Genomic DNA, 9,842 nt, shown 5'->3' with positions numbered 1-9,842 from the left:
GGTAAGAGTTTTGGTTGTTGTAAGCTTCTGATCTTCAGAATTAATTATTAGGAATGCTAGGAATTGTATGAACTAATAATTAAGGATAGGGTTTCTTCGCCGAGGAATCGGGTTTTAAGTATTTTAGATAGTGACCTTGACATTAATGAAGAAGTAGAATTCGTATATACATGAGAGTAAACTAGGTGAAATCTAACCCTAACAACATATTCATTCCATAATATCAAAACCGTTCATCTTTGCACTTTTGTCCAATTGATCAAATTGCATGCATATTTACTTTTCAGTATTTTCATTCTAAACCCAAAAGAGTTTGTTTTCAAGTCTTATTTAATCAAGAAATCACATAACTGTTTAGGCCGTGAGTCTCTAGGGAAACGATACTTGGTCTTACCATGTTTATTACTTGATACAATTCGGTACACTTGCTGGAGTCCTAACACCTACGCTGAGGGCTCCAAAAAAAGGCCAGCCAAGCGTGAGACAATGTACTCTGGCGCTGAGGGCCCCTAAAGTGGCACTCAGCACTACTGCGATCCTCCTTTCTAATGCTTTTCCATTTCTTCCTGAGTTCCAACTCCTTACCACTTCAACTCTTCTTCCAAATCATCTCAATTCCTGTTGAAAACAAGGAAATCTAGCACAATACCATTAAATTCACCTTCAACTCTCTTATTCATCAAAACTATGATTCCAAGCTAGTTTCTAAGTCAAAAAGGGTGTTTTTAGTATCAAAATTAAGTATCAAATAACGGTAAATTCAACTGTTATCAAACACCAACCAAAATCTTTACACCAAAAAGATCTATCTTCTCTTCTCCACTTATCCTTGCTAAAATCTTCTGACTTCTACAACCCTTCATCTTCTCATTTATAACTTGATCCACTTTTAATGCATAACCATTGGCTTTCCTTCTCAAAACACAACACTTCTTTTGAAGGCCATAACCACCCAAAACGAGTTGAAACAATCAAACCTCTCTTGTGATCACATCTCAAACCTAGGAAAGAACAACATCATAACTTCTTCACTTGCTTTCATCAGATCTTGGATTCCCATAACACTTGTTGTCATCTTTCACTTAACTACACTTGATGCATCCTCCTTGCTTTCCTTCCTTGCCAAGAAATCACTTCCTATAAACCTCAAACCTGAGCTCTTATACCGACTCCACCAACGCCTCATCACTTAGAATTTGTCATATACTCATCAATGCCAACGTAGCTTACAACCTTCTCCCAGAATCACCTTTCTCAACTCAGAATCATCAAAAATACAAACCCTACCTTTAATCCTCTGAACCTCAGAATATCCTTAACCCGTAACATCAACCTTCTGCCTTTATCTGAACTTACCAATTTACTTCCTTCTGTAACTCAACATTCAATATCCACTTCTCTCTTGATCAAACCCAGCCGGTCACTGAACATTACCATAAAACACGGCCCGAAGAAAACTAACTTTACCCCAACATGCCGCTTCATAACCCTGAACATCTCAATCAACCCGGATTCTTTGATTATTCTTGATACCCTCTTTAGAAACTTATACTGTAACCACCGTTTGTCATCTGTTCTAAGACCTTTCTTCTCCATTCCTCATTTACCATGCTCTTAATTCTCTAACCTTACACTTTCTACCAAACTGACATCCTGATATACTCCTTCCTGCAACACTTGAAAACTTTCATCTTAGTCAATGGCCAAACCTTTCTTCTATCCGAACCACCAATCTTGAAACATCACTCTAAACTTGACTATACAATATCCACTTGTTGATAAGACCTATCCATCTCCTTCTAATCATTACTTAACTCCAAACCTTTACGGTACTTCAATTATCTTCAAAAACTTCATGTTCTCTCAAATCGGAAATTCTGACTTTTAATACACCGCCCTTACATCTGCTCTTATGTTTTACACAACTGCTTTTTCAAATTCTTCTTCTTCTAATTCCTTTCTAAATATTGATTCCCTTTTCTCCACTTCAGAATTCATTTTTCCCCCTTAACTTAAACTTCCCACCATTCACCACTTTTCTTATTTAAATCTCAAACGTCGCCGATACACCGAACCATGTTGCCAAATTCAACTATTGTTGCTCTGATGCTTACTAATACTTTCCTTTCTTTTGACCTCACATGCTGATACACTAAACCAAGCTGATTTCTCAAATCTTGCGACACCAATACTTACCCAAATCTCGTCTTATTATAGCCTTTGAACTCAACCCTTCTTGTGAAATGTACTATCTTTGATCTCCTGACTTTATCCTTGAAAACTTCTTCACCCAAAAACATAACTTCTAAATTACCAATATCTCTACCCATCTCGCGGAACTTAAATCCTGGTCTTCCAATTCCTTATCTTCGAGGCAAGCAATTGTCTCAAAGGCTTAAACCAATTCTAATGAAGGTATACAGGTCAAGTTATTCTTGAATATGCATTCCTCTACTACTATAGAGCACAATACACTACCACAAAGGCAAGAACAAGACAGAAATTACTATAGGAAACAACACTGGAACCCCAACTGTTTCTTACCCCAAACGTTTAGAATTAAGAAAGAAAAACCATCTCTAGTAAAAGTCATGAGTGTGCACCCTCATCACTCCTATCAAGACGTTTTCTATCCTCAAAACTTCCAATTAGATACATAATTTTACCATCTAGACTTGGAGAAAATGGTAGAACATACCATTTAGACTCAACTTTCCACAGGAAAGGCATGGTAAACTCACAACTCACAAGTCATCCTAAGGACGAATTGCTATGATACCATTAATGTAACATCCCAAAAATATAGTATGAAACTATATTAATGAGACATCACATAATAATAAGGTAGAACAGTTACAGTAAAGAAAGTTAACTTACAGTTACTCTAAAATAACCGGAAGATTAAAAACTTTACAAAATTCCTATCCTGATATGGAACAATGTACAAGACCGAAAGGTCTTATGCTAAACAGATGGATCCTCTCCTTCCATTGCTTGCTCCAAACGGAAACTCCTCTCCCTCTGCTCACATCCACAGGATGATCATTGCAAAGGAAAAACCGAACGGACAAACATGACAAGACATTAATCATGCAATTTAAACACAAGACATTAATCATGCAATTTAAACAAATACATAACCATGTGTCAACTGAGCATTTCAAGCATACAATGACCGACCATACATTACAGGCAATGACCGAACACTTGACTTGACCATCCGGATTGTATGAATATGTAGCTTGGGGTCGTTCGTGCACCCGGGTGATGTAGTAACTAGATATCCTCAGCTGCCACCCGAAGTTAGTCCGTTATAACTCACCTACGATACCCTATAGGCTAGGACCTCCTGCTATTCTCACCACATGACTTACCCATCCCTACTTGAGAATTGGTAATCATTAGAATGTCAGGATGAACGCCATGGATTTCACTGTCCATATTCATACTTTACAACTACCTTGATAACCAAGCATTGAGACATTCCTCCTTGGAATTCTCTTTCATAACCACTTTAGAAATCTCATGCCATACTTTAATATCAACATTATTTCTCATACATAATAAATTTAAACAACTAAAATAAACACTCAAAGTACAACATAACCGCAACCCTTTTTAAAGACCGAATGCTTCATAGTAAGGTCAAACCGAACGATAAAACCACCACCACCAATGAACACGACCGAATGGAAAGGATCAACATAACCTATGAACAAGACCGAATGGAAAACACTCATAACATGCAAACATGACCGAACGGTCATTGAAAGAGCAAGGCTCAAACATGAGCCAAATACAGTTTGAGGGTCGAACACTAGACCAACCGAAAACTAATAACTTAGATCGAACACATATGGCATAGACCAAACACTATGAACTTATACCGAATACTCAGGTAAGACCGATCATTAAAGCATGCCCGAACGATCATTAACAGGTAAGGCCCCTAAGAGGCCGAACGCAGTTATGACCGAACACCAATACGAACTGAGTACTAGTGTAAGGCCGAGAACTACTAAGAGACTTAGTGCTAGTTCAAGATTGAGCACTATTAAGAGACCGAGTGTCAGTACAAGACCGAGCACTACTAAGAGACCAAGTATTAGTTCAAGACCGAGCACTATTAAGGGATCAAGTGCTAGTTCAAGACCGAGCACTATTAAGAGACCGAGTGCTAGTACAAGACCGAGCACTACTAAGAGACCAAGTGCTAGTTCAAGACCGAGCACTATTAAGGAACCAAGTGCTAGTTCAAGACCGAGTACTATTAAGAGACCGACCACCCACCTAAGACCGAACGGTCATGAGCGGGTAAGACTCTAAAGAGACCGAACCCAGTTAATGACCGAGTACCTGAACATGACTGAGCGGTCAACAGCAAACGCTTAGCTTTCTGCATGATTCTGCTGAACTTTTGTAGAATTAAGAACACGCTAGCATTATTTTAATACATCTATCTACTTTATTACTTCTATTTTTCAGAGTCCATATTACTGTGAGAGAAAATACTTATATTTTTATTTTATCTATTGGAAGTTAAGCTATTGTCTCTAAGATAAAGTATAATCATATTTTAATACTTAGTTATTTTTAGTTCTAAATTAAAATCATATACCTAAATAAAAAATTAAATATCAATAAAATTGAATTTTATGTTCTAACTAAATATTTGAAATTTTAAACTTTAAAATAAAAACAATTCCATTTAATATATTTAATTTTCTTAAAAATAGTAAAATCTTGAATCCAAATAAAATTCTAAACAATTATAACGGAAAGCAAATTTTATACATTTTAATTTTTTTTGAAATTGTGACATTTCTCGTTCAAATATATAGTTAAATTAACTCACATTCAAAAGAGAATATAAATAAAGAGTTTAAGTCAACAAAAAAAATTACAGTATCATTCAATTCTAAAAATGTTATATTTATCAATTTTGTTTAAAATATATTTTAACTCATGATTCTCACCTTTAATTCTTACTACAAATACAATGGTAAATTTGTATGCATTTTTCCTTCTTTTATTTCTTTTTAAATTAATATAAATATAAGCCAAACAAAGAGATAACCATTACAACTGAGCTATTTCCACCTTTACAAAAACCAATCTCCTAATAAAATGTTATCGCTAATTTAAACCACTTTTTAGCTCTTATGACGTCCAACAATGGATTATGGGATATTGGACCCTTTTTTTCTGATTCAAATCTTACGCACTTATGTGCAGAAGATCTTAAGTCTTCCCCCTTAACCACTCGGGCAAACCTGCTCGTTTAATTAATTTTATTTTGGCTTAATACCTGTTTTTGTCCCTCTTTATAACGGAAATGTTCAATTTCGTCCTACCTTTTTCAAAATGTTCAATGTGGTCCCACTTTGTGAAAAAAGTGTCCAAGTTAATCCTTTTTGGTCACGGCGTTAAATATTTAACGATCCTGTGCAACGTGGCTGTTTACCTTCATGACGTGGCAGTGAAAGTGTTTTTCATTAAAGTTGACGTGGCAGGAAGTGATTAAAAAATTGTGCTCCGGCCCCAATCTCATCTTCTTCCTTCCCCTCCTTTCATCTTCTCGTTTTCACCATTGACGCCGAATCTGTGAGTCCTAAATTCCCATTCCTCTCCCTTTCGATTAATGACACAATCACGTTGGACCAAGCTTTGAAATTTTCCTCTTTCATTTTTCTGTCGCTTTTATTTTTTGAACTGTATTGCGACCTTTGTTGCTACAATAGGGTAATTTTGAATTCCAATCTCAATTTCTAAATATTCTGAATTTTTTCTGTTTTCTTTTTAGGTTTGGGATTTTGGGGTTCTGAAGTTTCTGCGTCTAATAGGTATTCAAAATCGTGAGAGTGAAAGTGGGGGTCTGTGGTTCCGTAGGTACTGCCCAAACGTGTTCCAGTCGCGTCGCTTTTGGTTCTCGTAACGGCTCAGAGTAGTGGGGGAGGAGGAAGGTGGTGATGACGAAGATGAAGGTGGTGGTGGTGATGTGAAATTGGAGGTGTTACCTGCTGAGAGGAAAATTTAACGATCCTGTGCAACGGCGTTAAATATATTTTTATAGATTCTATGAATCATGAATATACTTTCATAGTGATGTATGAACTTCCCTGTATGGATTTATACCAAAGAGGGTTTGATTTCTAACAAGTATGTCCACTTACATCTATATCTCTGCCTTTGAATGTGGAAGAAAGTGACGATGAGTTTGATATTGAGGAAATCAAACTTTTTGCAGCACATAGATGTGTTGTTGAGAAACCAATTACCAAACATAATTGGTTGAACAGAGAATGAATGACACGAGTTAGCAAGACTCAATCAAATCACTATATTCACAATTTCACACCAACCACTGAGAAACTTTCCAAAAGCCATTTCATACTATTTGAATTTCAAATGTGGTTGGCAGCGTACCAACTTACCCTCCCAGACTCATAAATATAAAACCCTGGAACCTGGACTCCTTTTCTTGTCTCACTGCCCTTCTCTTCTTGTCACACTTCAAAATATGCCTTTCTTTTCCATTTGTTTCCATTCTCACAATTTAATGTGCCCCCTCCTATTTTTTCCTGAGTCGTTGGCAAAGTAAATGCCACCATATTTAAGGCTCTGCATCTCTCTGTTTCTCTCTCTCTCTCTCTTCCATTATATTTTAAGAATCTCACAGGACACTCTTTACTTACTTCAAAGGAACATGCTTTCTTCATCAAACTTTCCAAGTATTATGCTTTCTGGTTATGATATACTGCAGTCACCATAAGGGGTTAATAAAATAACTAAAGCCATAAAATAATGTATTTAACAAAGGTCGCAATACAGTTCAAAAAATAAAAGCGACAGAAAAATGAAAGAGGAAAATTTCAAAGCTTGGTCCAACATGATTGTGTCATTAATCGAAAGGGAGAGGAATGGGAATTTAGGACTCACAGATTCGGCGTCAATGGTGAAAACGAGAAGATGAAAGGAGGGGAAGGAAGAAGATGAGATTGGGGCCGGAGCACAATTTTTTAATCACTTCCTGCCACGTCAACTTTAATGAAAAACACTTTCACTGCCACGTCATGAAGGTAAACAGCCACGTTGCACAGGATCGTTAAATATTTAACGCCGTGACCAAAAAGGATTAACTTGGACACTTTTTTCACAAAGTGGGACCACATTGAACATTTTGAAAAAGGTAGGACGAAATTGAACATTTCCCTTATAAAGAGGGACAAAAACAGGTATTAAGCCTTTTATTTTCTTTGTTTTACAACTTAAATATTAATTATAGGTTTGACACAATTACCTTTTTATTGTCTTATAAAGAAAAAACATAAAGAATAAATAATGACGCGCCAGATAATGCAATAAGTTATTTAGCAAAAAAAAAAACGAAAGAATGCAATACATTATTTACAAAATAATATGCGACATTCCATAAAAAAATATAACAAAACAAATTAATCACATTTTGAAAAGTAATCTAAATTCTATTTGAAATCAATATTTTAGAATTTTTAATTTAAAAAATATGTCATCAACTGATTTTTTTTCTATAATTATACGATTTCTTAAAGTATTTATTCTGTTACGTATTTATTCTCAACAATTTTGATTAGAAAAAAAAATTGTTTACATTAGAAATATTATAAAGGGTTAATTTCAAGTTAAAAACTGTTTTAAATTTTAAAAGTTTAAAAGCTTCTTTTAAAAAATTATCATTCACATTATTTTAAAAGAGTGAATAATATTTTTAGCAAAAATAAAATATAATTATCTCATCGGCTCTTGAAATATAAATTATATTATGAATTCAAATATTAAAGAACTAATACATTGTAAATAAAACTTAAATATTTTATAAAATGAGTTATTATTAATAAATCAACTGACAATTACTTAAGTTACTATTAATCAATATTAAGGTTTAATACAATTTTTTTCTATTTTCATCCATTTTGTTTAATGTGAGGCTCAACTTTTTTGGGTGTTCAATATGATCCTATTTTTTGTAATTTTTTTTATTTTGGTTATTTTCCATGACAGTGTCTACATCGTTAACGACACAGTGTCTATGTGAGCAATCAATGAATGGATTGTCAATTTTTGACATATGTGGTAACTTAAAGAAACGTTGATGTGGAAATGTGGAATTTGAAAGTGGTTTTGTTCGTGAAATCCATTAAAATGGTTTCAGGAGTAGAGTTTCCTTTCTGAAAAGGTCTTGGGTTTTTTGTGGTTTGGTAGCATTCTTTCCATGATTAAGCAAAGTCCTTCCTCTAACATAAGTTGTGGTGGATGATTGTTGAGGTATGTTTGCTTCCCAATCTTGTTCGTCTTGTTCTAATACCTAGGGCTAACAAATTTGTCATTCCTCACATAGTGGTGGTTCAGGGGGAGGTGGGATACCCATTGCAATTGTGGTGACATTATAGTAATAAAAGTGGCAAGAAGTTCAAAGAATGTTGGCAAACAATGTTGGGGTTGTTGATGGAAACTTAACTAGGGAAGTCATTCAAAGAAGTAGCAACTCAAGCTAAGGCTAAGAAAGGGAAGTTGGAGAAAGACTTTTAAAGGCTTTCTTGAATTTCTTTCTCTAAGACTTATAAGAATTATCTTTTAATATGTTCATATTTTGTTTTGTAGGGTCTAAATAAAGCTTGGAGGTGAAAAAGAGGTGAATTTTGGATTTAGCAGCTTGGCTTCTGGATTGGAAACATGAAGAAAATTGCCTTCCATATTCTGAAATGACCCAACCAAAAACCTTCTTGGCCTAGCCACTGCGTATCAAATTCTTGATTTCACATGCTTTCCTTGTGCGCTTGGAGTGGGAAGCGTGTCCCAACTAACTTGGCACCCAAGCTCAACTTGTATTTGATTTTTGGAAGGAAATTAGGCCAGAAGTGAGGCCCCTCTTCACATATAAATAAGAGGGCTCTCCTTTGTAATTTTCACTTTTGAGCTTTAGTGAAATGTTGCAGAATTTGATTCCAGCCCTGTATGCTCTTGAGTCACTCTTTCTCTTCACTTTCTTTACACTTTCCTCTAGCTTCCTTCAATATTAGGAAGGCCTTCTGAGTTGAGAGGTCTCCACACACTTTCCTTCCACTAAAACACACCAACACACAAACCATCTTGCTTCCATTTCCGTTGGACTGTTTGGTCTATCCATGGAGTTTCTTCTGGCTTGATTCTAGTTGGAGTTGGCTTCCATCAAGTGGTATCAGAGCTTAGGTCGTTCACACACCAATAGCTAAGTTATTCTTCCATCTTTGCACTTCAATTTGGTGTTTTCTATTGTCCATTCTGATTATGTTTCCAGTTTCTGTTTTGAGAATTTTTGTTTCTGTTTTTGCCATTTCCAGTCACAGTTTAGTTGCTTTCTCTGTGTGTTCATGTTTACTTTTCATTTTAAATGGTGAAACTTCCTTGTTTGTGTCATTTCCAACTTTATATATTGTCTAGTTGTGTGCACTTTGTTGATGCAGTGTTATTCCTATTAAACTGTTTTGTATTCATTTCTGCTGGTTAAATTTGTTTTGCTTGAGTTTAAGAGCTAGATAAGCCATATATCAGCCAATAAAGGCAATGAGAAGTTGTTATAGCCTTGGTTATACAAGCTAAAGCACTAGAAATTGATAACAGTTGAATTTACCGTTGTTTGATACTTAATTTTGATACTAAAAACACCCTTTTTGACTTAGAAACTAGCTTGGAATCATTGTTTTTTATGAATAAGAGAGTTGAAGGTGAATTTAATGGTTGTGTGCTAGATTTCAGTGTTTTCAACAGGAACTAAGATGATTTGGAAGAAAAGTTGAAAGTAGTAAGGAGTTGGAACTCAGGAA

This window comes from Vigna umbellata, chromosome 8, assembly GCF_029865625.1.
Source record: "Vigna umbellata cultivar VRB3 chromosome 8, Vumbellata_1.0, whole genome shotgun sequence".
NCBI classification, from domain to species: domain Eukaryota; kingdom Viridiplantae; phylum Streptophyta; class Magnoliopsida; order Fabales; family Fabaceae; genus Vigna; species Vigna umbellata.
Note: the sequence above shows the minus strand (reverse complement) of the source record.